This window comes from Rhinolophus sinicus, chromosome 16, assembly GCF_057876585.1.
Source record: "Rhinolophus sinicus isolate RSI-liver-muscle chromosome 16, RSI-T2T, whole genome shotgun sequence".
NCBI classification, from domain to species: domain Eukaryota; kingdom Metazoa; phylum Chordata; class Mammalia; order Chiroptera; family Rhinolophidae; genus Rhinolophus; species Rhinolophus sinicus.
In genome coordinates, this window is record NC_142516.1 from 15,008,048 (window position 1) to 15,035,658 (window position 27,611).

Consider the following 27,611-nt stretch of genomic DNA (forward strand, 5'->3'; position numbering starts at 1 on the left):
GGGGGTTGGGAAGAAACTGCCCCTCCTGCGTGATTGTAGGGTGCCACCATCAACGAAGACACCCCAGTCAGAAACCAAGATGCTAACTCAGATTCCTTCCCCACCTTCTCCCCTCTTAGCCAATCAGTCATCAAGTTGCCATCTTTCTGTGGGTTTGGCATCTTTCCAGTGCCCACTGTCATGCCCCCTGGACACATTGTCTTCACCCTCTTTTAGAATATTGCAAAAATCCTCCATGCCAGTCTTTTTGTCTTCAGTCCTGCCCCGTGTAAAACAGTTCCCAAAGTAATTGTTCTAAAACATAGGTCGGTTCATCCACATTAATTGTTCTCAAGACTTTGATGGCTTGTCATTGACTTTGGCAACAGGTTTTCATCTCGGAATTCAAGGTTCACTCTATCTGCCTCTCGTGCCTCTCTGCCCTACGCCACCTTGCCCTGAACCTGGCTGTGCCCCTAAGGTACCAAGTTACTTGGATTCAGCCCCCTGCATCCTACTTTTGGATTTCTTTATGTTTTTGCTCAAGCTCATTCTTCTGGAATACTTGGTTTTCTTCATTCTTAACCTTACTGATACGTTCTCATTCTGTAGGGCTCATTTCACCTTCAAGCAAATTTTGATGACATGCCATCCCAAAGGGATAAAGGGTCCCTTTGTGAGGTTTGGTGACTCTGCGTCCCCATCTACCCTACCCTGAATCTCATGAATATATTGGTTCTTTCACTTGTCTTCTGTGCCATGGGACGATGACCTCCTTGAGGATACAAATAGTGTCTTAGGCAACTCAGTGTCCCCGAAGGCACATACAGTGAAGGGTGACTGACGGCAGAGCTCATGCCTTAGGCCTGCAACTCAGCTATGGTCATGCTTAGTGTGTGTAACCTGGTTCTTTGCATACAACACATTTTAGCATCTCTCACCCCATTTAATCTTTATAACAAACCTATAAGGAAGTCATTTAAACCAAGTTTACAGATGAGAAAATGGGGCCTCAGGGAAGTTGAGTAACTTGCTTGTTTTTGTTCCATCAGTGCAAGGCAGTGTCATGCCTGGGTACCTAGGTTGGGACATCTCCATGGATTTGAGTACAAAGTGGTTATAATTATAGAGCTAGATCAGGAAGGATCAGAAGGAATTTGTCGGTTGAAGTGTGGGGATTGGAAAGGTTATTCCAAGCAAAACAAAGAATGTGTTCCCACAGGTGTCTATGGACATAGGCACAGAGTTATAAAAGACAGAGGCAGTTAAGAAGAAGTCCTGTCTGAATGCATCTCTTTTGGTTACTGGCTGTATGCTCTAGGCCAACCTCCTCATACCACGTTTCCCCGAAAATAAGACCGGGTCTTATATGAATGTTTGCTCCAAAAGACGTGTTAGGGCTTATGTTCAGGGGATGTCATCCTGAAAAATCATGCTAGGGCTTATTTTCCGGTTAGGGCTTATTTTCAGGGAAACACAGTATGTATAATGGGAATAATAAAAGCTCCAAAGTCCTTAGATTACTGTGAAGATACAGTGAAATAATGTATATAATCCCTAAGAACACTCTGAAAAACAGCAATGGCTCGATATATGGCAGTCATTTCTAGCACCACTATTCCTATTATCTATTGCTGTAGAAGAAACTATCCCAGAATGCAGAGCTGTCAGCCGTTTTACTTTGTGCATGAGGATCCCAGGAAGAGAGCAGCTGGGCACCTTGTCTCTAACCCATGCGTCATTGACTGGAGCATCCACTTCTAGGATGTCTTCTTCACTCAAGCCTCTGGCCCCCACGCTAGGATGACACTAGTGTCAGGAAAGGATGCTGGTTCTCAGCCAGATGCTCAGCTCAGCCTGTTGATCAGAGTGGCTACAAGCACCAGGAAGACCAGAGTGGTCTCTCCAGTGGCTTCGGCTTCTATAGAGTTGTGACTTGTTTCCCAGAGAGGAAAGTGACCTGAGCGGAAGCCGCAAAGCTCTAATGAGATCGCATCACAAGTTGGCAGACAGTCACTTCTGACACATAATCTTGGTGAAATCAGTCATGAAGGCCAGCCCAGATTTAACCCTTTAAATCTCCACTTTTCAGCGGGAGGGTGACAAAGAATTTGCAGCCATCTTTAATCGAATACAAATAGTGCTGTGGGTACGATTATAACATTTAGAAGCAACAGCAGATACTCCCCTGCTATGAACATATAGAATCAGCAAGGAGATGGGATGACTGGGGGGCATAGCACCGCTGAGCAACTACTGCACCGACGTGGGAGAGGAGAAGGAAAAGTGCTATATCCACCTCTCTGCTACGCCCCCCAAAGCCACTGAGAACTAAACGAGTGGATTTCCCAGTCCCAGGGGGCACATGTATAAAACATGGACTCAGGGACAGCACTCTCTGAATAGGAGTAGGAATGCTAAGAGCATCCCTGGGATTTCTTTTCTGAATCACCTGAAATGAAGCCGCCAGCTCTCTCTAGCCTCTTTCTGTTTCTTACATGATGGAGGTCACACTGGGTTGTTTTTCCAAACTGTTGCGGTAAGAGGATAAAAGGTCTCAGCTATCTTGGCCATCACAAGCTCAGGGTACTCGTGGGGAACAAGCAGGACGCATCAAGGGGACACAGCACAGTGGATGTTGTACATAAAAGACACTTTCTAGCACAATGCAGTTCACATTGCTTCTCCTTTTTTTAACCATGTGGGGTTTTGTCACCACAAGATATGTATGGCCTCTTTGCTCAGTTCATTGATCTGGCTTTTAAAAAATAACAACTCGGGGGGTTTGATTTGCTCTTACCTATTAATTCTATTAATGCTTCTATTATAAGTCTACAACCTGAGAACTGCCTAAATAATTTAATGACTTCTGCTGTTCTGTTATTCGTATAAATTCCTGACACCAATAACATATACAGAATTAAATACATACAATGTCCATTCAGAGACGTTCTCTCCTCTCTCTCTCTCTCTCTCTCTCTCTCTCTCTCTCACACACACACACACACACACACACACACGTCAGTATATCGTGGATTGCTTGCGTCAGGCATGGACTTAACCTGTTGTCCAAGTGTAGTTATCAAACACATGCACATGTGTACCTTTCATTTTCAAACATGTCCCATATGTATGATAAATTATACTATCACCTTAACATTTAAGCATATGCTACCCAACAACACACACCTTTCATAGACCCACATACAAACATATGAACACATACCAACACACTGAATTCCCCTTCTCCCCACAGACATACACAAAGATACTCACCTGTTCTAAAAAGCACACATACACATACACACCAGAACACACAGATGCCCTCAAATTATACATGCACACTTTCAGATTCTTACCTAAATCATCTTTTCTGCGCTAAGAACACACACCCATGCACATAGAACCTGACAGGCTCTCAGACCCACAGACGTGCAAGACAGAAATCTAGGACAACAACATGCAAATAAAAATGAAAATAAAATACATAGAGACATGCGCATCCGTCAATATTCCCTACACAACTGTCACCTTCCAGAAGGCTGTAGATACCTCACAGCCACACATAAGGACCCATACTCAAATGAACCCCTCACACATACATATACTGCAGAGGAATCCAAGCATATACTTTAAAAAAAAAAAAATTGGGAGAATCAAGCATCTCGTCTTAAATACCAAACCATGTATAGGGTATAGCCAAAGAAAGCACCAACACATAATCATACACACACACACACACACACACACACACACACACACACGCACGCACTTCTGACCATAGTTTTCTTCTCCTGCCAACACTTTGTCCCAATTCATCTTAGAACCCAGATTTCATTCAGATGAGCTTCACCTCAGAAATCTCCACAACACAAGCAAGTCCTCCCTGCTCTAACGCAGCCTTCCTGATGCAGATAAATAATCCCTCTGCCTGAGATGGCTCCTACCTGCCTCGTCACCCAGACTCACTGCCCTGGCCAGGGATGTGGATGGACTCCACAAACGCTTTTGCAAACTTTTCATTGGTCCCAATCTAGACAGACTAACAGCACTAGATGTCTCAGAGGACAAAGACAATCCACAGAGGAAGGATGGTGGTGAATAATGAAAGCAAAGGACCCAGTGCTGAGGGAAACGACTGAACTCGTAGTCAGGACCTCGGTTTTCGGTGTTTCTCTGCCACAGATTTTCGGGCAGCCCTGAGGCAAGCTCCTGTCATTGGCGGGCCCTGCTTCCTCCACCTGTGACATTAGAGGTTTGGACCTGACCGGTTACTTTATAAGTTCCCTAACTCTGTGATTCAAAATATTTGGACATTTCTGAGCCAGAAACTGCTAACGGGTAACAACTCTTATTCTGATTAAATAAGGGCATTGAATTTTTCTGCCTCAGTGGGATAGGGAAAAACAAGCAAAGTTTGGCATTGAAACACCTCAGTTCAAATCTCTGTTCTGCCCTGAAGTGATTAAATGACTCTATAAATTATATATTTAGCAGCTACCATGTGCCAGGTGCTGGGCTGGATGAATATGGAGCAAACACTCATCTAAAACAACCTCTGTCTTTACGGTTTCGATTGACAGAATGATACATCAACAAAGAACCTGGGTATAAATTAGTTAAATGCTATGCAAGAGGTATTATCACATGATTATCAAAACATATCATTATATGAGACCATGTTATTACCGTGTTATCACATCTACAATAATCCACCCACATCTTCTTTTTCATATCCTCCCACTTCTTGCTACGCACATCTCGACCTCTGAAAAGCTCCAGGCAAGCTCCAAAGCCACTTTCCCAACCTATCCATGTTTTGGCCTGGAGTTTCTGTTTCTCGTGTGGCAGGAAGGGCTGAGCAGCCCGTAATCCATTCCTGAAGTTGTGCAGTATTGCACGGCACTGATATATAATTTCATTACTTTTATTCATCCAGCCTTGGGTACTTTAGCTCCTTGGGTTCCAGCCGCGATTAATTGGTGGAGCTCCCACTGACTCCTGATTAGCTGCTTTTGATTAGGGCCTAATGACTTCATTCCGTCCCTAATTCAGGGGGATGAGTTGCAGAACTGCCACTGAACTGCTCACACAGAATTACATTTTTCCAAGCCCTAAAGATATCACTTAAACGCGGCTCACACTCCCTCATTCCACTTCCTCATTTCCTCTGGACCGCCCTGCTCAGAAGCAAGAGAGGAAGGGAGCCCGTGACCCAACTCCTGGCTGCTAGAGCAGATGTCACAAGATGAAGGCCTGGAAGCTGACAGGCTAGCTCCTGGGAGGCAGCACTAACGCCCCACCGCACTAACGCCCATGGAAGTCTCCGTGTGTGAGAATGTCCCTGAAGCTGTCCCCTTCTCATAAGCTGCCTGCCTTCTCTGAGAACAAGGGACAGCGCTGAGCTTTGCCTGGATCTTTGTCTGCAAACAGCTGGGAGCACTCTAACTGTAAGCCCTGAACCATAGCACAGGTCAAAGTACATAAAGTATCTCTACCCAGGATCCAAACTGATGGTTACTGCGGCTGGTGCCCACTGCTGGCTCTGCCATCCTGGCCCTGGCATTCTACCCTAAGGAGCATGATGTTCAGAGATACACAAACTCGCCTAAGCATGTGAAGCCCCTTGCGGTGTATGTTCAACATACAGAGTCCCAACATTGAGGTCCCCCCTCAGAAGATGCTTGCTAGTCCAAAATTTCACCCCAAAGATTTACTTTGAAAAAGTAAGTAATTCGACAAGTATTTATTTATCACTTACCCTGTGCCATCCCCTGTTAGTCTCTAAAAAAACACAGATGGCCAGGACTTCATCCATGCTCTCTAAGAGCCACTGCCTTACTGAGGACACAAATCTGTTGATTGGCAAGTCAACACACTCTATTAAGTGCCTGGGATATAATAGGTGGTAACTACAAATTGTGTTTGTGTGTGCATACACACATTCACACACACACATACACACACACACACACACACACGGTGTGATAAAAAATACAGTGAATGTGTAAGTAAAAAAAAAATTATTACAGTAAAAGACACATTGCCATTAATCCCCCTTAAAATACTCCCCCTCACTTTGAACACACTTATCCCATTGTTCTTGCCACTTTCTGAAGCAGGTCTGGAACTCCTCTTTTGTGAGTATCTTTAGCTGTGCTGTTGTGGCTGCCTCGATGTCCTGAATCATTTTGATTTGGGGGAAGAGCCAGAAATCACACGTGCCAGATCCGATGAATCAGGTGGATGACGACACACTGTAATGTTCTTATTTGACAGAAATTGCTGTACCAGAAATGATGTGTGACACGGAGCCTTATCACGATGGAGGATGATTTACGGCACACTTTAAAGCACACCTTCTCTCAATGGTAGCTCACACCCAACTGACTGCACTGAACAAATTGAAACTTGTCAGAGGTTTGATGCACCACTTCCGGTATTGAAGATCCCTGCCTTTCTGTTGGATGGCACTCGGCAGCACCATTCACCGTATGTTTTGATCACACCTCGTATACACACAAACACAATACATATTTATGAGAATATGCTAAAATGCAAATCATTTAAAATGCTGTAAAAGGAGAATTCTCCCTTCCCCCAGCCCTCGAGCTGCTCTCCCTAGAGTCAACTGTTGTTAGCAATCACTTGTGATCCCTTCAAACCTTTGGTATTCAAATACACACAATTTAAAATGAGGAAAGTAAAACTCAGGGGTAGGGGAAAGTGACTTCCCCAAAGTCACAGAGTAAGATGACAGTGACAGAGGTTACTATGGTTCCCATATTCCTGTGCTTTTTTTCTGAGAAAATTTTAACGGCCTTGCCTGGCTCAAGGGACTGGTCCAGCCACCTTAATGTTGGTAGATGCAGGCTTAAGAGCACTGTCCCTTGCAAACTACCAATATGTTCAAAGAAGGGTCTGGCAAGGACAGATGGTGGGGGCAGCTCCTATGACGAGAGGGTATCATCCACATGCGTTCTCCCAGCACTCCCAAGCGTTCTCCCTAATTCATGTCCATCTCCTTGCTATCAAGGTTTACCCAGGCATTGGGCAGCTTCTCCAAGTCTGGTGCCCACCCTTCAGTGGCCTTGAGCTGTGCATCTGGAACCAGTATCTAATTCCAGGCCATCCCTGAGGCTGCTTCTCCCTTCACCACTAGATGATACTGTTATATCCATGTCTCCTACACATCCCCAAACTCCCTTGCCCAATGATGCCTACTGCCCCAAGTCCTTACTCTTTACATGCCTAACTAATATGCATTCTCCCACCTCCACGTAAGTGGACTTTCTGCCTCTAAATATCTCTTCCACCAGGAAATCTTTCCTGCGCCCCCCAGATTGAGTGAGGTGACTCTGTTATCTCGACGCCTCTTCTGCATAGCTGAACTTTGTGCTTGATTTAGAGCTATTTTTCCACTAGCCTGTAGACTGTGAAAGGCAGGTATTACACTTGTTTAGTTTCCCACCACAGACCTAGTCCCGAGCTCTGTGACGAACACATAGTAAACTCTCAATGCATGGTGCTGACGGTATTGTCAGCTTTTACTGTATGATAAACTTTTTATCGTCATGTTTCCTCTCAATAGCTGACATGTTTCTTTATGAATATTACACGTCAAGCAACCCACTGAGTTTTCCTCTTGGCTTCAGCACACAGGACGCTCAAGCTAATTTTGCTGCTTAAATGTAATAATCTTTATATGCTAGACATTCGGATCTAGGTTCCAGTATTTTTTTTCCTCTGGTCTATTTCCTGTATTTTGTCGATATTTGTAGTTTTCAATTTCATTGCTGGTATTTTTGAAAGCTGCCTCACATTTTCTGGGTTACAGAGCAGGATGTCGCCAAACCTACAATGCCTCACTATAATCTGTTCCGTCAGTGAGCAGAGACCCTCACTCTACCCTAAAGCAAGATCTCACCCCAGGCCTTGCAAGGGAAGGGGAAAGAGTGAAAGGGTTAGAACTGAGGCTCTGTGAAGCCCATGAGGATTCATAGGGACCAGTGCTGGAGGCCCAGGTTGTCACCAGTCTGCAATGTGACATCAGGCACGTTAATTGGCCTATCTGACTTAAAGTTTCTGTTATCTGGAGGTGATTCCTCACAGGATTATGTTGGAGATTAAACAACGTTCATTGCACTTGGCAAGGGTCCCACAAATGACAGGTACAATTACAAATAATGTTATTGACGAAGACGTGAGTCATAGCACAGGTTTGGCAAAAACCAGCTTCTTTACCCAACCCCCTTCTATCTTCTCCCATCCTTGCAATGCTGCCCCTCGGCCACCCATCTCCAAGCATCACAGGAAAACCAATGTTCAGTCTCTGATTTGCTAAGAGTGCATCACTAATTCCCCCAGGCGTAGTGCCTGGTTGAAATCCCCCTAGTTTCATTTGCTAGGAGAGAAACTTTAATTGAGCACACTGCAGAAAATGCAATTTGGTACATTTCATCCATTTCTTGCCACCTCAATTTGTGTAAGGAAAGAGAAGTAAAGACAAAGTAAGCAAGCCTTAGCATGGTTAAGATTGGGCAGGACCCAAATGCAGGCTTATTTCAGCTGTGACCCTTGCATCTCTATTTGCCTGATTACTGCCCGGCATCTGTGACCCCCTGTTATTTACCTGGAGTACTGTGTCAGCCTCTTAGGGGTCCTAGGAAATGACACAAAGGGGACCCATTTTGTGGCTTTCCCAACTGAGAGTTTTGAGTGAATTCTACAGAGTCACTGTGGTCACTTTTGACTTTCTCATTGGTTTGGTGTGTGTTTATTTTCAGCAGCATTTATTAAACATGTATGGAGAACATGTTCTGTACAGTATGTTGTCATAGGTAGCATCTCACTGATATTTCAAAAACACTGATTTTCCTGCAGTCCCTTAAAATGCCTCCGTTCCCCACACTAATTTGCCTTGGCTTGTAAACTTCTCCTAGCTTTACATGCCTTCCATCCTTCTCCAAGACCAAAATCAAGACATCAGTTTTGTTCTGATTTAGCTAACAATTAGAAACTACCTCTTGTTTATTCTTCATTCATTCTTTCTTTTTATGGATGTTTACTGAACATTTACTATCTGCCAAGCACAGTGATTAATGCTGGACATGTAAAATCCATTAAACAGAGCGGTCCCTGGACTTCGGGACTTATGTTCTACTAGGTGACACAGATATTAGTTTATACCCTCTCGTCATAGGAGCTGCCCCCACCATCTGTCCTAGCCATACCCTTCTCTGAACATCTTGGTAGTTTGCAAGGGGCAGTGCTCTTAAGCCTGCATCTACCAGTGGCTGTGGCAGAGTAAGGGACAGAATGAGACATGAAACCAGGACACATAAAGCCAAACTATGCTGGGGCCAGTTCATAACAGCTGGCAAGAGCCCGCTATGCACATCTCTTCTAACAAGAGCAGTAGCTTGAAACCTGCCATGGTGGGGGTATTTATACCATGGGAATTGAGAACCGCTATACGTGCAAGACTCTATTTTCCTCCACAAGCATTTGCCAGCTCACCACTGCACATGCTCATATTTCAAGAAGTCAATCCTGCCAAGGAAGTCCCTTGGAGAGAGCATCAGCTGACACCGAGGAAATCATGGAAGGCTTCTTGGAAGCCACAGCATTTGAGCTGATGATCCTGGGTGCAAAATTGCAAAGCAGCAGTTGGGACACTGAATCCAGGGAGTTAGTCAGCAGCCAACAAGGGGTAGGGAAGCACAAATAATCAGCATTAGAGAGAAGCGATGTGCAGAGGTAGGGAATCTTTCTCAGATACTAGGGGATGCAAAGAGAAGTCATCATTGGGGGATGCAGTAGGCATTTTTCCCCAGCCAGTCAGCAGTCTGATGTTCCAGGGAGGGAATCGGATCCCATGAAAAGAGGAGGCAAGACCGTCAGATACCAAGCGAAAATCAGTCCTACAGTAATATCAAGCTGTGCAGGTCATTTAGACAGGGACCCAAGGATGGTGACTGGGGCCGATGAGGCAGCTTTTCCTCTTGGGGACACGCAGAAGCTCAATCAATAGCTTGTTCACGAGGGGGCAGCCTCGTTGGGTGTAGAACTGCTGTCATCTCTGTTTCACATCCCCATACTTTGTGTTATATCAAATAGGTTGGGGCAGAGGGTGCAAGGGAGCTTCCAGTAGCCCCAGGTGTGTGGAGAGGAGGCAAAACAGGAGTCGGCAAGGATTTGATGATCTGGGGATAAGAGTGACTGGATGAACCAAAGGCACAGGCCGGGAAGTGCAGGGGAAATAAGCAAAGCAGTTTTGCACAGAGAAGAATGACAGTTCTAGGAGATAAATTTCGAAGGGTTAATTAGTTCTCAGATGGTAAGTGTCTTAAATACTTAACTAAGATGCTTTGACTTTTTTCAGCAGGCAGTGGGGAGGCGTGGGCAATGAGAGTGTCCAAGCCGGGCCACTGGTCACGTGCCCCAAGCCACGCTTTGAGACTAGTCTAGTACTGATACATAGATGTGGGACTGGACAGGAGAGAAGCTGGGGGCCCTGCGTTCTTACAGAACTCAAGTAGCACCACCCTGTCAGACTGCACTCCTCAGAAGCGTGACGAAAAGCGCATTTGAGCTTGATGACCACCGTCCCTCACTATTTTAAACCATTTTGCTCTTCTCATGTATCCTTCCTCTGTCTCAGTCTGCCTGTCAGTTTATGGAAATATTTTTTTCCCCACAAGATTGTTATATGAGAAGCTAATACCCCGGAAAGTTTGACTGTCCTACAGTTCCCCTCAAATTTTTAAGTTGTGCTTTGTGTAAGTGTGGCCGTGGTCTTTTCCCAAAATGCATATATACTGTTTTTCTATGTTTTCCTATCTTAGAATGAAACAAAATGTTGGCAGGCTGTTAGTTTGACAAGGCACCCTCTTATTCCTTCTAAATTGCTACATGGAATGTCCTAGTATAATGTCACTGAAATAATAAGTAAGAAACTTGACCTCAAAAGTCCATTCTTGGCAAACGTAGATATCATTACTACACAGGTAAATACTTTCACAAAATAAAGCATTCATGAGTATAGTGATATGTCTGCATTTGAGTTAGAAAATCTGGATTTCAATTTTGGCTCTGCCACTTCATTGTTTGTGATTTTAGGGAAGTCACATAGCCACTTTGAGCCTCAGTTTGCCTCTCTTTAAAATGGGGTGACTCTCTGCCTTGCCTAACTGAGAGGGTTATTGTGAGATTCAAATGAGATAATGCACAAGGTAGTTTTTTGTTTGTTTGTTTTTGTTTCTGTTTTTCTTTTAACTACAAAATGCTGCTCAAATGACAAAGAGCAATTCCAACATCAGTAACTCCTTTTTCTTTTCTTTGGGGGTTTCCATGTACTTCCAAGCCCCATACTCCACGTTATATGTTTACACATATTGCACGGGCTAGCTGACTTTCTTGTTGACAACAGGGAAACCATAATTGCCCTCTCCTCCTGGTACAGTCTCTTTGCTCACTTGAAAGGTGAGTTTCAAGGGAGAGATAAGGAAAGCAGCCTCAGATAATAAATCCTCTTCTCTCCCCGCACTCCTGACTTGAGCTATAGATGACTAAGAGGTGATCGCCCCTGGCTCTGGAAGCTCTTCCCTCAGCCTCTGCTGGCTCTGCCTTCTGCAGACTCATCCTTGACGCCTGCGGGACGGAGAGGGCACGGCCTCTGCATAGTCCTGTCTGGTTGGATTCAGGAGGGGTATTATAAGCTTTTCTCCCAAGACAAGGCATCTATGTCAGAAGATCTGAGAGGACATTTATCTTCCTGAAACACACACTCATCTGTCAGCCACAGGTGAAGATAAGGGGGTAACGAGCAGAGAGGGAAGGGAAAGAGTCCATTCTGATGGGCAGGCAGTATGTTCATGGGGTCATACATGCTCCCCATGCTTGAAAAAAGAGCGACAGCTGATGCAACACTCATGGAGGTGGAAGGAAACACTGCGATACATCTGGAAACAGAGGCACAAGAGCTGAATTCAAACCTCAGCCGCTTCTCAGCTGGCTGACTTGTCTGAGTTTCGGTTTTCTACTCCATATAATGGGAATGCTGCTGGTGGTGATGTGACTTTCTTAACCTTACAGGTCGGTCTCACAATTTAATGATAGAAGAGGTGTGAAAGCACCCACCCCGTGTTCTCCCTATGCCACCATAACCCCGCACTCCTGACCTGCTTGTGGGATTGACACATTTGCCGGCCCTGGCTCTTGAGCATGTTGGTGCAAGTTGTTAATATCTCACCCTTCTGATAAAATAGGGCTGCACGACCTTGTGATGTCTTGATTCTTTCGTTCCTGAACTAAAGGGGGTTCTCCAGAATCGTGCAAGGCTACCCAGGATGAAAGGACAGGAGTGGGAAAGACTGAATGTGCAGGTTCCATGAACCTGACCCCACCGTTCAACTAGGACAGACCCCTTAATTAGGGTCTAATTAAGGGTCTCTTTTACATATGGAATTTGCTAGCAGCGTGTCTTCTGAGTAGTGCAGAGCTGCAGCAAGGCGGGTAAAAAAGATAATATTTGAAAACTACCTTAGAAATGCAGTGGTAGTAAAGGAACAGCTTAGGCCAGGCCTCTCCAAAAGCTTGTCTAGAACTTAGCATATCAAATATAAGCATGTTAAAAGTAGATAGATGGATAAACAAATGACAGAATGGATGTTTTAAACAGGGAATGGAGCCCCAGGTGGAGGCAGGAAGCTCAGATATTACTGATCTGATCATGCGTCGCTGCGATGATGTATACGTGTCGCCCATTCTCCCTCTCTTCTGTGTGTCACTACTGCTGTCCCATTCACGCGGACGTCCAGCACCCTCACAGGAGCTGACGAAAGGCAGGAAATCGAAAGCACCAGCAGTTTCATTTTATGCTGAGGGCTTCCTCAAGGAAAGCCCATTTTCCAGATTTTGTTTTAAGAGAGCATTAGACTCACTGTGATTCCCCAGAAGACACTGGGACTTATCAGCCATGCCATCCCGTGGGTTCACACCCAGCGTCCCCTTCCCAAATGAGCAGCAGCAGTGCCCGTGATGCCAACCACAACAGTGTGTGCCAGGCCCTGTTCTAAGTCCTCACATGCACCCTCCCTTTCCCCGCGATGTCTCTACAAGATAGGTGTTAGCACCTCTCTTTCAGGAAGGAGAACGGTGAGGCTCGGAGCAGTCAGGTAGCGTGGCCCGAGTCACGATGCTGATAAGTAGCAATACTGACATTTGAGCTCAGGTCTCTGTTTCCCTCCCAAGCCTAACTTTTTCTTTTTATACTAACCTGAATTGCTCCGCCTTAACTACAGCCTTGGACCATCTGTCAACTTGGATTAACACTTCTTGGAGAAATGCAGTGTTACACAGACTTTAGGCTACTGCCTCTGGCCCCCGCCGACCATTTTCACTAACCCAAACTGGTGCATGCATGCAGAAGTCCTTATAGTTCTACCATGATTCTGGTCAACTTTGTACACATTGGTCTCCTTTGGGCCCGAACCAAAAAGTGAGTGAATGCTTGAAGAAATGCATGGGTCAGTGAGCAAAGGAGAACTTAAATGAATGAATGAGTGAATGAATGAATGAGGCATCCTGCAAAACAGGGAAATGCAACTGTTAAGTCAATGAGCCACCTAGTCAAGGCTGGTATTGAGGATGGATATGAGAGAATTATATGAAGGGAAGGGGCTGGGTATAGACGGGAAGTAGAGAGATTCTCCCAGAAATATTTGAAAGCTAAGGAACCGGCCTGTATTGTACAACAGGGAGATGACGCAGAGATCAGGGCTGGAGCTGCTTCGAGTGTGTGTGACAGGGAAACATACACAGCAGAGCTTTCAATTGTGGCGGGAAGAAAGGAGAGGGGAGCAGCTATGACATGCTGGCTTGGTGCCTTTGGCACAAGTGTCACTACAGGCTTCATTCCAACCTGCATTGTCAGAACGTCTCAGGTGATGGGAGAACCACAGGTCCTGAGAAGATCAAAGACGTGCTTTTATGCCTCAATTAGCGTTCCCCTTGTAAGGCTTTAAAACACAATTTAGCCTTTTTCTGCTGGGCTGGGCAAGACACAAAACATGCACCGGGTCTTTTTGGAACACAAAGCCCATGAGCGTCTATAATGAACAGTTTCCACCTACTAAAAAAGGAGTAGGGTTTGCGTACACAACATAGCCAGTGTGTAAGAATGGAAACTATTCACAGGGTACCGAGTAGGCTGCCTGCCCCAGACTGTCTGTCACAGCCCGATAAGGCTTCAGGGCACAAACAGTTTGAGGTAAGGAATTAAGAGATAAGAGTTTTAACCAGGAAGAGAGGAGAGAGGACAAGCGGTGGGGGGAAAGAAAATGACAATCCACCGTGTGTGGAAAGCACATCCATTTAGAGTCAGAAAACCTGTATTTTCTTGTGTTCTGGATTCACCACTTTCTGTATTGCCTTGGGACTTCATAGAGAGCCTTAAATCCCATTTTCTTGTACGAAGGAGATAACAAGACTGCACTCAAGGAGAGTTGCATTGAATCTGTGTTCTTTTTTGGGAAAGTTTATTTCAGTACGCTCTTCCAGGCTTAGACCGATTCACTGATAAACTTCCCATGAAACCCTGAGTAAGTCATTGTCTTTCCAAACAGGATTGTCTGGACAAGAGCACTAACATTTCCTTTCCAACCCAGTACAACCTGCTCAATTGCTTTGGGTGTCCTAGGGGGGCAACCATGCTCCTGACACCAGGTACTGAGTGCCATATGTGACAGGGTTGACTTAGAACAAGTTGGGTTCATAAAAGTACCGTGTTTCCCTGAAAATCAGACCTAGCCAGACCATCAGCTCTACTACGTCTTTGGGAGCATAAATTAATATAAGACTCAGTATTATATTATATTATACCAGTATTATATTATATTTTACCCGGTATTATATTATATTATATTATATTATATTATATTATATTATATTATATTATATTATATCATATCATATCATATTATACCTGGTCTTATATTAAAATAAGACCGGGTCTTATATTAATTTTTGCTCAAAAGACACATTAGAGCTGATTGTCAGGCTAGGTCAGATTTTGGGGGAAACAGGGTACTTACAAGAATATTAAAGCAGTTCTACTAAGGAAGGGCACCACAAAAACAGCAGGTGCAAAGGAAAGCACTGGGCACTTGAGCGGTTAAAAACTCAACGTTTGTTTAAGGAAGAACTGATATAAGATACAAGGTGATGGGCGACCTTCTGGTGCTGAGGGAGAAGGTTGGGAACTATTCACAGGGTTGTCACTACTGTATTCCATGCCCCCCACCCCGTCCTGTCCTATGGAAAGACTGCTCCTTCAACCAGGGTCCAAAAGGCTGGGGCCAAAAGCAGGAATAAAGGGTTGGCTGGCAGGTACTGCTCCCTTCTAGCACTAATAGAAACTGGATTTCCAAACCTCCAACAGGGTTTGAATCATGTTGTTTAACCCTACATGTAGCTGTATGTTGTCTCCCTCTCCAATTGGATCCCTAAGTAAAACGATATCACTGAGTTTTGAAACAGAGAGACACACACACACAGAGATAAATATATATAGAAAAACTTTCAATCCTTTCACTTCAAATAGTCCATTCATCCCCCAATGGCCGCTGAGAACTGCAGGAGTCGGACATTTCCTCCGTAAATAAAGGGATGGAAACGTTGTACATGAACACCCACCAGCCAGTCCTGCCTGCTTTTATTCTCGCTAGAAACGTAGGCAAGAGCCGCAGAGGCAGGCACGTGGGGGCCGCCGGGCCTCCCTGAAAAGCTGAGTTGCCCTCCTCCAGTGCAGAGCGAGGGGAGCCCAGCCTTTCAAAGCCCTGTTTTGAAAGCGGCGGGGTCTTGAAAGGAGGCTCAGATGTCATTTGCTTGTAGTCACCTGCTGCACAATAGGCTGCGCGCCAGCGGGACCCTGCGAGCTGCCCCGACCTTGCGAGCAAGCGCGCGGGTCCCCACAGCCCCGCGCAGCCCCACCGAGGCGCCGGGCCGCGGGCCGCCTCAAAGCCAGGAGCCCTGGCGACGCCGGCCTGCGTGGCGCTGCCCAGAACAGCCTACACTAATGAGTTTCACCAAAAGTGGTTTCTGTGGCAAAGCTGCCCATGGGACTTCCGGGCATCAGGCTGAGTTTTCAGTTCTTCTTTTAAGTTCTCTTGCTTCAAAGTTTCCCATTTGAAGCTGTTGAGAAAGCCTGATTAGATACAAAGGAAAAAAGAACAGCAAGCGTCTTTTTAATATTTTTTGAAATCCCCAAGCACCCTGAAAAATAATTCAAGCAAAAGAAAGGAAGGTAATTAATAAAATAAATAAATAAAAGTAGCTCAAGCAACTGAAAAGGAAACAATGAAGGCATTAAGAGCTGCTGCTATACCCCATTCCTGACCCACTACCTTCTCACTACAGTGAGAGAGACTTCAGCAAAAGATGGAAGCTTTGGGCTTCCAGGAAATGAGGTAAACCCGATCTAGGGGAATTAAGAGGGGAAGTCACCTACAAGAACTGCAGTGGCTTCTTGGCCCTAAAATACATATAGGTTCCGCAGATTGGCCAGTAAATGTGAAAATTATCCTGTTTATCACTCCCCCATATGACTGATGAATCTTCAGACATAGGTCTTACTTGGCTTCCATCACACAGGAAATGAAAGCTCAGAGAGGCTCGGTAACTTGGCCAGGTTAACACAGCCTGTAGTGCCGAGGCGAGGCCTGAATTCAAGTATGGCCTCTGTTCTCTTTCAACACACCATTCTGACTGCAAGCAAATGATTTAATAGAAAATACATAAATGAAATAAAGAAAGAAAAGGGGGGGGGGTGGCTGAAATTGGATTCCAATCTAGCATTCTAGAGAGACTGGAACCTCAGTGCAGATACCACCCATGTAAAAACAGCAATTGTGAAGGGTGAAGACTAGGCAAGTCTCTACCAAAGTTACACGAAATCAAACAAGGCCTCAGTGCTCTGAAAATTCATTGTGCAGTAGAAATGCAATATTTACACATACATGTAAGTAGAAGTAGCAAGGAGAGAAAAGAATGCAAAGGAGCTTTTACTGGGAGAAAGGTTGCAGCAATAAGAATATGCAAATGTTGGTGGCTGCTTATCAAGCAGAGGCCAAAATTAATGAAGTACTTGGGCTCAGAATCCTATTGCTAAGTTCCCTCCCTGTGTTGCCTTGGGTACATCACTTAACTTCTCTGCCCCTTAGTATGATATTCAGTAGTAGAGTTATGAATCTTAAATGATATGTGCAAAATGCATAAAACAGGGCTTAGCACGTTGTGTTTTGTTTGAAACATTTGCGACTTTTGTCAAGCCTTCTTGCAAGCATTTTGTATTTATAATCTCATTAAGTCTTTATGGCAGTACCATGAGATATATGAATGTCTCCCTATTTTACAGAGGAGGAAACTGAGGCACTGAAAGTTTCTGCCACCTAAGTTCCCTAAGCTAGTAAATGAGGAATTAAGCTGTAGACTCAGATCAGTCTAATTCAGGTTTATTCTTTTCTGTCCCCCGGAACTCATACCAGAAGTCCAAGTTTAAATTTGACTCAATCACAAGGTTTTCAAACATGGCTTTAACATTTTCCCTGTACTGGACATCTCTAACATATTGGGAATGCAGAGAAAAACAACACAATTCTTAGCACCAAGTTCCAAAGTGAATATCATATCTATCATATCGCTGTGGCAATTGAATATTAAAACCAAAAAAAGTGAAAAAATAGTATTCCAACTTTAGCTCTCATGGATCTCCAACGCAAGCCTTCACTTCAAACAGAATCCAATCTTGGGCTCAGTTCTCCCTCCTCAACCCATTCTTTTAAGATTGAAAACGTTGAAGCTCAAGGTATTAGAAAAGCAAGGAAGAGGCAGTTAACTATCCCAAAAAGAATGAATAAACCTCCCATGCAATACAAAGATTGTCTTACAACATCCTCAATGGTTATTGAAAACTTCCAGAGACAAGAGAGACTGACTACCTTGGGGGAAATCCCTTTCCATAGGCACCCAGTTCCAAGTTCCAAGGATCTCTTCTAGTGTAAAACTGTAAATTCCACTTGCAATTGTAGTCTGGCCTTGGGAATATACAAAATTAGTCTGAACTCTCTTATCTTTGCTGTTTTTTGAGTGGCACTCCTCCCTTCCCACTTTAATTTGTTATTCTTAGAATGTGGTATCTCTTATACACTAGATCCTTCCTCAGAGAACATTATTTTCAAGCATGTCAACATCCCCAATCACTCTCCTCCATAAGGTTTAGAACTATGCATCTTTAAGTAAAGATGCTAGAGAAAAGCAAAACTTTGGTCCCACCAGAGCCTTTACAGCTAAGCTTCTATTTGGGCATGCTACTTTTATACATGCGGTCTGAGTTTGCATTAGCTTTTCTCCTCCTTGGGAAGGGAGGATTCGGTGCCAGCAGCAATATTGTTAGTTCATCTGCCTCTCTGTTGGGGACAGGAGGAGCAGGTAATTAATTGTTTCTCTTCTGCACTAGGCAGCCGGCTTTCTTTGGAAAAGTTGAGCATGCCTCATGCAGCAATGGTTTCTGCAATTAAAGCTATCCACAGCCAGGAGTTTGATTAATAGCTGGGAGGTTTCTCCTTTGCTGACAAATGAAAAAAAAGAGAAATCAGATAGGGGGGAAGCTGAATGCATTTGCTTAGCACAGGGCCTGGCTAATGTTCTTTCCAAAGAAAGAGCTGCAGCAATTTCCTAGGGACTGAGAGAGGTGGGGGGAAATCCCTTAAAAGTTTGCAAAGTAATGGATACAAAAAACAGATGTGCCTGCAGTTCCTCGGGAGTAGAGCAGAAAGGGCTGTAATTGGCGGTCTCTGGAGCTGGAGAGGATTGCTATTCACATGGCACAGATGGGAAAATAGGGCTCAGTGAAAGGGACTGGCTTTTCCCAAGGTCACACAACCTGCCAAGAAAATCAAGGCCAGCTGTTGCTGAACTATACATTTCCCAAAGTCATAGAGTCACTTTGTTCTAGCTGGAAAGGAGGGATACGATATAGTTAAGTCTCATTATCGCAATGGAAGAGACTGAAGCCCTGAATCCAAAACTCTGGATCTCCATTCAGTGCGTTCCTCTCTCTACCACATCCCAGCCACCTGTGGTAGAAGGTGTATTTGGCGACTTAGAATAAAATCTGCAAGTGAGAATTCTGCCACTTGATAAATTCCGCTCCCTGCTCCTAGCTTTTCCCTCTACGACTGTCCTGAGTAATTAAAATCTCCTGCCTCCTTCGAGATTACAAGGCAATGACCCACTCCTTCCAGCACTGGAGAGTCTTCTCTCCCTACTTAGCATCCCAACTTCTCAGAACCTCCCCTCAAAGGACTTGGAGGGCATGTGATTGTGAGAATTGAGAATAGCCAGCCAATGAAGGATGTCTATGGGCCATGGAGCTAAGATCTCAGCACCAAGACAGGCCAGCGGAGGCTGGAAAGGTAGATGTACGCCGCCCAGAATGCTAAGGCTCTTCCTGGAGCACAACCAGGGCCAGAAGACAGTGAATGCACATGGCCTTACATGCCAAGGCAAAGAGCAAATCAGAGATTAGGGCCAGCAAGAGACATCAGTGGAAACGGGGTGTATAAGGCCGTTCCCAGTGGATGCTTGTGGATATCGTATCACTGCAATGAGACGAGCTTGGACTGTCCCTAGGCCCTGTTCCCACAGGTTTACTTCTGTTAGACTTAAGGGCTCAGTCCTCTGAGAGTGGGGTGTGATGGAACCTGGTGGACATGGAGACTCTCCCAAGTTGGAAGGCTAATGTGTCTATGAGGAGAAAAGCCATGCTGAGCCTCTAAGGACCAGACAGACCCTGGATTTGAATGTCAACTGTCCTTACAAGCTCTGTGACCTTAAGGAGTTCAATTCCTGAGCCTTGTTTTCCTCAACTCTAAGCTGGGTTTTAGTGATGATTAAATAAGATAGTGTGTTTACAGTGACAATATGGTGCTTGACACATACCATGTTTCCCAAAAAATAAGACTGAGTCTTATATTAATTTTTGCTCCAAAAGATGCATTAGGGCGTATTTTCAAGGGATGTCTTATTTTTTCATGTACAACAATCTACATTTATTCAAATACAGTCATGTGATCTTCTTCTGGAATTTCGTCATAATGTACTAAATGCATCCGTCTGGTTGACGATCTTAACTGGGGCTTATTTTTGGGGTAGGTCTTATTTTCAGGGAAACACGGTAGTTAATTATAAAAGTTGAAGCTAAGAGTAGCAGCATTTATTCCTACATGTAGCAAAACAGATAAGAATAATAACAAAATCCACTGGGGTGGAATGCATTTTTCTTGGCATAGATTATAAATAAGGAATTGCAAAGTAGGGCCTATGGGAGAAATCCAGCTCACCACCTGTTTTGGTAGAAACTGGGAACTAAGAATGTTTTTTATACTTTTCAGTGGTTGGGGGGGAAAACAAACGAAGAACACCATTTCATGATCTGTGAAAAGTATTTAAAATTCAGATTTCAGTGCCCATAAATAAAATCGTATTGGAACACACCTGTCCATTCATTCACATTTTGTCAGTGGCTGCTGTTGTGCTGCAAAGGCTGAGTTGAAAAGTTACAACCAAGACAGTATAGCCCTCAAAGCCTGACATATTTAGCACTGGGTCCTTCACAGAGACAGTTTGCTGGCCCCTGGATTAGATCCTCCTGTCTCGCCTCTTGCCTTCTCTCTCTTTCGCCTGGGTTCCTGGCTGTACAGCCTGTGCACACAGGAGTTTTGCGAGCTCTGGATGTGCACGGTAACCCCAGGTACGATGTCTGCATCCTCTTTCAGGCATGGTGATAATTCTCCATGTGCATGTGGGCTGATAGATGACAGTCTTCAATTCTCTGCAGGGAGTTGAAATAACTGTTTTCCCCGGAGTGTGTCATCCCCCTCCCCTGTGCAAACACACGTGCTCTTTGCAAAGTCCTAACAATTCAAGTCATAATGGAAGGGAATCTCACCCATTTTATTGCCATAGTTACCGAGATGGTAAGTTTAGATGCTGTATTAGCAATAAGTGCATGGTAATAATAGAAGTAAGGGAGGAGGGGACAAAGGGATTCTGGCTCCAGTTTCTCCTTACAGCATCCTTCAGGGCAAATATACCAGAGAGAGTTTGCTTTAAATTGCAAAGTTGGCGGTTTTCTTTAAAAAAAAAAAAATCCAAATAATTGCTTTAAAATCTCCTGTCTTCCCCTGACTGGTTAACCCTCATGTAGCTCACCTCATCCTGAAACAATGAAAAGGAGGTTAAAAGAAAAAATAAGTGGTCAGGGTTACCATGGAAACCAGAGTGGAAGGCAAGGGAAAGTCAATTTAAGGTTTAAAATGCATATGAAGCAGATGTATGTGTGCGGACATATTTGCATATAGATATCCATCTCCCCTCCTCGCTGCTGTACACAGTGTGTTCTTCCTTCCAGGCCCCCTTCAGGACACTCCGCCTCCAGGGAGCTGTCCTGACAATTTCAAGCCCCAGTAATCACTGTCTCCTGAAACTCCATTGGAACTGCTGTCTGAATGCAGGAATCGACCTCTAAATATACACTGCCCTGGTAAGGAATCATAAGAACCTTGGAGGTTACTGAATACTCCATGTTTTGTGTGTGTGTGTGTGTATGTATATATATATATATATATATATATATATATATATATATATATATATATATATATATATCACATATATATTTAATTAATATTAGACTAAATTACTTAAATTGCACAACCTGGGTCGAAACGTCCATACCCATATGCCAGGAGCAGTTGCTAATTGTTATTGTTGCTAATTGTCATTATTATCTTTAAATGCCTAATGTACAACTTTCCCCTGTTGATTTTAAGGGGAATCTTTCATGTATGAGAAAAGTGCAAAAGGCAAGATGTTGGAAGCTGGGATGGAAGAAACCCCGGCATATGAAAAATGGGTACAGTACCTAGGAACTCACAAAAGACACTCAGAAGCTGTGTTTCACTGAGTTCACTTCTCAGAAATGAGGCCTGAGACAGAACATGTTCTGTGGGACTCCAGAGAGCAGGTGAAGGGGCAAAAAATGAAAATTATGGACCAGAGTTTGTGTTTTATAAAGAATGATTCACGGAGCTTTAAAGCTGTTCAGCATTAGAAAAGGCCGTCGTGTAAGGTAATGAGTCTCCCAGAGCAGGAAGCATTCAAGTAGACATGGAATTGCCATTTACATCAGAACATTAGGCAATAAAAAGTATAGTGCATATTCAATAAATTATAAAAAGGAAACTAGATTTTGACGTGGTGGCCAGAAGTGATGAGAAATATACAGAACTAAGTGAAAGTAGCTCACAGACTGAGCACAGAGAACTGTGTTCTGTGTTAACAATATTGTTACAGGAATGAGGAGTCATGGAAGGGTTTGATATGGAAAGTGATGTGATTATTAATATGCTTTTTGAAGTCCCCTCTATTGGCTATGAGCAGGAGGGATGTGGGGACAAGCCCTGAGAACATTACGTCGCAGTTACAAGAGCCCAGGTGGTGGAGGCCTGGATCAAGGCAGGGGCAGCAGGGATGATGAAGAGCAGGGATATCAGGGACATGTGTCAAAGCAGAAGAGACAGGTTGTATCAACCAGTCCTTCTGAGTTGGCTCCACTCACTGTCTGCCACCCCCATGTTTGCCCTCATGGAAAACAAACCCACTTTGTTTGCAAGAGCAGGCTCGGACTGTCAGCTGGGTTGCGAAGGTTGCAGTCACCTTGAGTGGATTCCCCACGCAGCTCAGTGAGAAGCAGATCCTTTCCTCCGCTGCTCTGTCAGCTCCACTTTGCATCAGAACTGCTTTGCATGTCACCGAGTTATTAAAGTTGTGGATTGCAATGCTGTGTCAGGCAATGTTGTGCTGAAACTGGGTCAGCAAGAACTGTGTCTCCAGTAAGTCATGGGCTCCTTGTGTCCCCACATGCCAGCCCTGGTTGCAATGACTTCTTGGCCAGCTTTCCAAGGAGGACATAGTAACCCCATAGCTTGGCCCTTCTATTCAGCTGCTCCAGGGGTAAATAATTCCCAACAGGAAGACTGAAAGGGACCCCTATGTTTTCTCACTCATTGTTCTCAAAGGAACGGCAAGGTCTTGCTTTTTCCAGTCTCCTTTGAATCATTCCTTTTCATGCTAGAACAGCTATAAGAAGTGAACAATCAGCTGTTCTGAAACCCGAGCAGGCAGGTATCCCCTCTGCCACTCCAAGCAGCCCAGGGACAAAAGGGGAACCAAAGAGGCATAAACAAACAGAAAGGTGGTCCAGGAAAGTGGGAGCATTTCAGAAAGAGACACATAAAACTCCACCATGGAAGGAATAGTCAGTCACCCAGCCAGGGAGACACAGAGATGAAATTTGGGGTCAGAAGAAAGAAGAAATTCCTAGAAGGCCTGTTCAAAGACAGAGAGGGGTAGTAGCTCCTTCAAGTAAATTCTTTTTTTTTTTTTTTTTTTCAATTCAATCCAATGAATATTTATCAAGCATTGTGTAGCAGTTGTGGGATGAACCAAACAGATAAAATAAGATTCTTATCCTCATGGAGTTTATGTTCTAGCAGGGAGAGAAAGACAATAAATGATAAATACCGAACATAATTAAATAATATAAATCATATAGTATGCTATAAGGTAATGAGCTATGGAAAAAAATATACATATATATAGAGAGAAAGTGACAGAGAGAGACAGGGACGGAGAAGGGCCAGGGGAGAGGAATGCCAGGGAATAGGGTTGTAATCTTTAAAGGGGTGGCTAGGATAGGCCTCATTGAGAAGGTAATACTCAAACAAAAATATGAAGAAGGCCAGGGAGTTAACCAAGTGGGCTATCTGGGGGAAGCAAGAGGAAGAAACATTCCAAAGGACCTAAAATGGGAGTCGTGTGTCTGGCAGATCAGATCCAAAACACAGCAAGAGGGACATTGAGGCTGGAGCCACTCAAGTGACAGGAACAGAAGGAAACGAAGTCAGGGAGGTACTGGAGGCAAGATCAGAGAGAACCTTATAGGTCCATGTAAGGGCTTTTATCTTTTACTGGGTGACATGGAAAGCCATTGCCTGAGAAGATCATGAGCTCGTAGCATAAGGCAGAGCATCATCTAGAAGGAATATTCCAGAATAACGTTTCTCCACCATGGACGAGTTTGCCTCCAAGGGGACACTTGGCAATGTCTGAGGTCATTTGTGGTTGTCACAACTGAGGTAGGTATGCAACTAGCCTTTGGTGATAGACTCTACACTGCATGGGACACCCACTCAGCAAAGAATTATCCTGTACAAATCCCAGCAGTGCCAATGTCGAGAGATCCCACTCGAGAAGGAAGGCAAGATTCAGTTGGCTGGCCATCTACATGTCCTTTGAGTAAGACTCATGGCCACTCTTAGTAGAACCTAGAAGAGATAGCTTATTCGTTAGACACTGTAGAAATAGTACCTAGGATCTGTGACACCTTGAGAGGGCTACTTTATACAAATTTTATTTTTCCTGTTATAAGAAAATTATAATTGATCTTGGATAATATTCATTGTTATACCAATACAGTCATAAGACATACTTTTTTTTTTAATTAAAGTTTATTGGGGTGACAATTGTTAGTAAAGTTACATAGATTTCAGGTGTACAATTCTGTAATACATCATCTATAAATCCCATTGTGTGTTCATCACCCAGAGTCAGTTCTCCTTCCATCACCATATATTTGATCCCCCTTACCTTCATCTCCCACCCCCCACCCCCCTTACCCTCTGGCAACCACCAAACCATTGTCTGTGTCTATGAGTTTCTGTTCCTTCATTTGTTTGCCTTGTTCTTGTGTTGGTTTTGGTTTATATACCACATATCAGTGAAATCACATGGTTCTCTGCTTGTTCTGTCTAACTTATTTCGCTCAGCATTATAATCTCAAGATCCATCCATGTTGTCACAAATGGTCCTATTTCATCTTTTCTTACCGCCGAATGGTATTCCATTGTGTATATATGCCACAACTTCTTTATCCATTCATCTATCGAAGGACATTTTGGTTGTTTCCATGTCTTGGCCACCATAAATAAAGCTGCAATGAACATTGGAGCACACATGTCTTTATGTATAAATGTTTTCAGATTTTTTTGGGTAGATACCAGGAGAGGGATTGTTGGGTCATATGGTAATTCTATTCATAATTTTTTAGGAACCTCCACACTGCCAACATACTTTTTATTTTATGTTATAATGAAGGAAGGAACCTGTGAAGGCAAAGCTGCCCAGAGCCCCAGAAGTCATGTTGGCCTCCTCTGCATTGGACCTGGGACATCTCTGCGTCTTGAGTCTTCCACCCACCGCTATGTTCCTAGGCCTAAAGAATTCAGTTGTGTCCTGCTGTCTTACCTGCCCAGGTGAGTAGAGTTATAAACAATTCACTACCAAGTTCTGGCATAGGATAGTCATTTTCATGGAATAACAGAAGAACACTGTCTGAGCTGTTGTAGAAGCTTCCTTTAGAGCTCCTTGCTCCTTATCTGGTCCTGTCTCCCTCATTTCACAAGATAAGGAAATTGAAGTCCAGACAAGGGAGAGGAATTGACAGTATTCGCATAGCTAATTTGTACCAGAGTCAGAACTTGGAGGATTGTCTTAGGGTTCATAGGGCCAGTTGCTATTTTTGAATCTCACACTTGATTTATACTAATTCCTCAGAATGAAGTTTATGTTATTCACTGGGCAGGGGAGGGGGATGTGTGACATAAAACAAACCCTTAATGCCATTCTTTGTCATTTCTTAGCACTTTTCGGTTTTCAAAGCTCTTTAATAGATGATTTCACTTGATCTTTGCAATGACTCCATGAGAAGGGATTTGAGAGAAAACAATCTTTGTCTTGCCTATTTCTGAGATACAGAAACTGAGACTCTGGGAGTCCCCTGACTTGTCCTGGGTCACATAGCTAATAAGCACTCATCAGAGACTTGAATTTCAAGCCCTGGACTTCTCTTTCAGGACTGTCTTCCTACTAGAACAAAACAGACTACTTTTTATTATTCTTGATACGTCACAGGGAGCCTACCTACATCAATACTTTGTGTTCAGTAAATGCTTATTAAATGAATAGTTGAACCCTTCTGTTCCATAGATTAAACCATGCTCCCAGAAATACGACAACTCCCCTGGTAAGCACCTGATATGTCACTGTCAGAAAGATGTTGGTTTGATTCACAAAAGTGTCAGCAAAGAATGGGGGAAGGGAAGACATTATAATTTTAGTTTTCTTTTGTTTAAAGAAAAAAAAAAAAAAAAAACATCCCATTATATTTTAGTTTTTTTTCTCTCTGGCATTTTCATAAGTATGAGAAAATAAGTGCAAGTGTAAGAAAATAAAATGAAAGATGATGAGGTGTCAAAACTCCACATTGTCTGGGAGTTACGACTTGACAGAGCCAAATCAACCAGATTACTCTAATGAGTTGCTTGTCTTCCTGCCCTGAATTGCTCTTATCTTCTAGTCTGGGGCTATTTAATCCTATACCCATGCTCCAACCTATTGCACCCTTGGGGACAAACCCTGGGTCTGGCCTACAGGAATGTGAAAGGCCCAAATCAGCACCTCAGGACCTCAGCAGCAATCAGTCAGCCTGCCGGGCCCAGCCTGACCCAGTCCTACACGTTGGAGGTAAAGCCTGGATGGCCCGTGCATATATGGCTGCCTTATGACCTAAGTATAGAAACTAGGTTTTGTCTTGACTCATTCATTCATCACAAACTTCTAGTGAACACCTACCATCTATCTTCATCCATTCTTCCAGCTATTAGTAATTTATGTGGAGAGCTCCTACCCTTTATTAGGCATTGTATTTGGTACTAAGAAACCAAGAAAAAGAGACATAATCCAGTTCTCTAGAAGCTCACAGTCTGGAGCGATGTGTAAGTAGCATACCTGTAAGTAAACTGACAGCTACAAAATAAGATGGTTAGACCTACAAACAGCATAGACAGCAGCTTCTGAGGAGAGACAGTGGGGAATGACCAGTTCTGTTTCGAGCAATAGGACGGTCGGAGAAGGCTTTGCAAAAGACGCAGAAGGCCGTCCAGGTCATGGGAACAGTAAGAGCAAAGTCAGATATGCAGGAGATGCCGTGTTACCTCTGACAAAGGTAGAAGTATCCCAATGATGTTAGATCCTAGTACTGAATGTGTCTGACGGCACAGGCAACGGGTTAAGGATTTTGCACACATGATCTTATTGAATCATCCCTTCAATTCTGAGATTTCCCTGTTTCAGAGATGAAGACATGCTTGCCATTGTGAGGAAGTGGGTGACCTTAGATGGCATAGCTAGTAAGAGGAGTCAGTAATTGTCATTGATCCATCGAACTCCGGAGCTCCATTCTTGGACTGTGGCATTGCCCCATTTTATTGATGGGGAGAGTGAGGCATAGGGAAGTGAATTCCTTTACTCGGGAGGATCACGTGGCTGTGCGAAGTTGAATCTGATACTAGGTCCGGGTCCCTGGTCTTTCCAGTACCTAAAACGTCATTCTGTGCATGGATTTATATAAGAGATTTCAATATAGAGACAGCAGCATTTCCCTTCCCCCT

The 27,611-nt window shown here is 44.0% G+C and overlaps 1 long non-coding RNA gene across 2 annotated transcripts in view; it reads left to right on the plus strand.

Moving 5' to 3' along the window:
• The window catches only part of LOC109447154 (uncharacterized), a 240,793-nt gene that overhangs the window by 124,507 nt on the left and 88,675 nt on the right, over window positions 1-27,611 (plus strand). For both annotated transcript variants that reach the window (XR_016019289.1, XR_016019290.1), the window contains 2 exons: window positions 21,452-21,583; window positions 25,258-25,415. This is a non-coding gene — a long non-coding RNA (uncharacterized LOC109447154). The remainder of the gene's footprint in view (window positions 1-21,451; window positions 21,584-25,257; window positions 25,416-27,611) is intronic.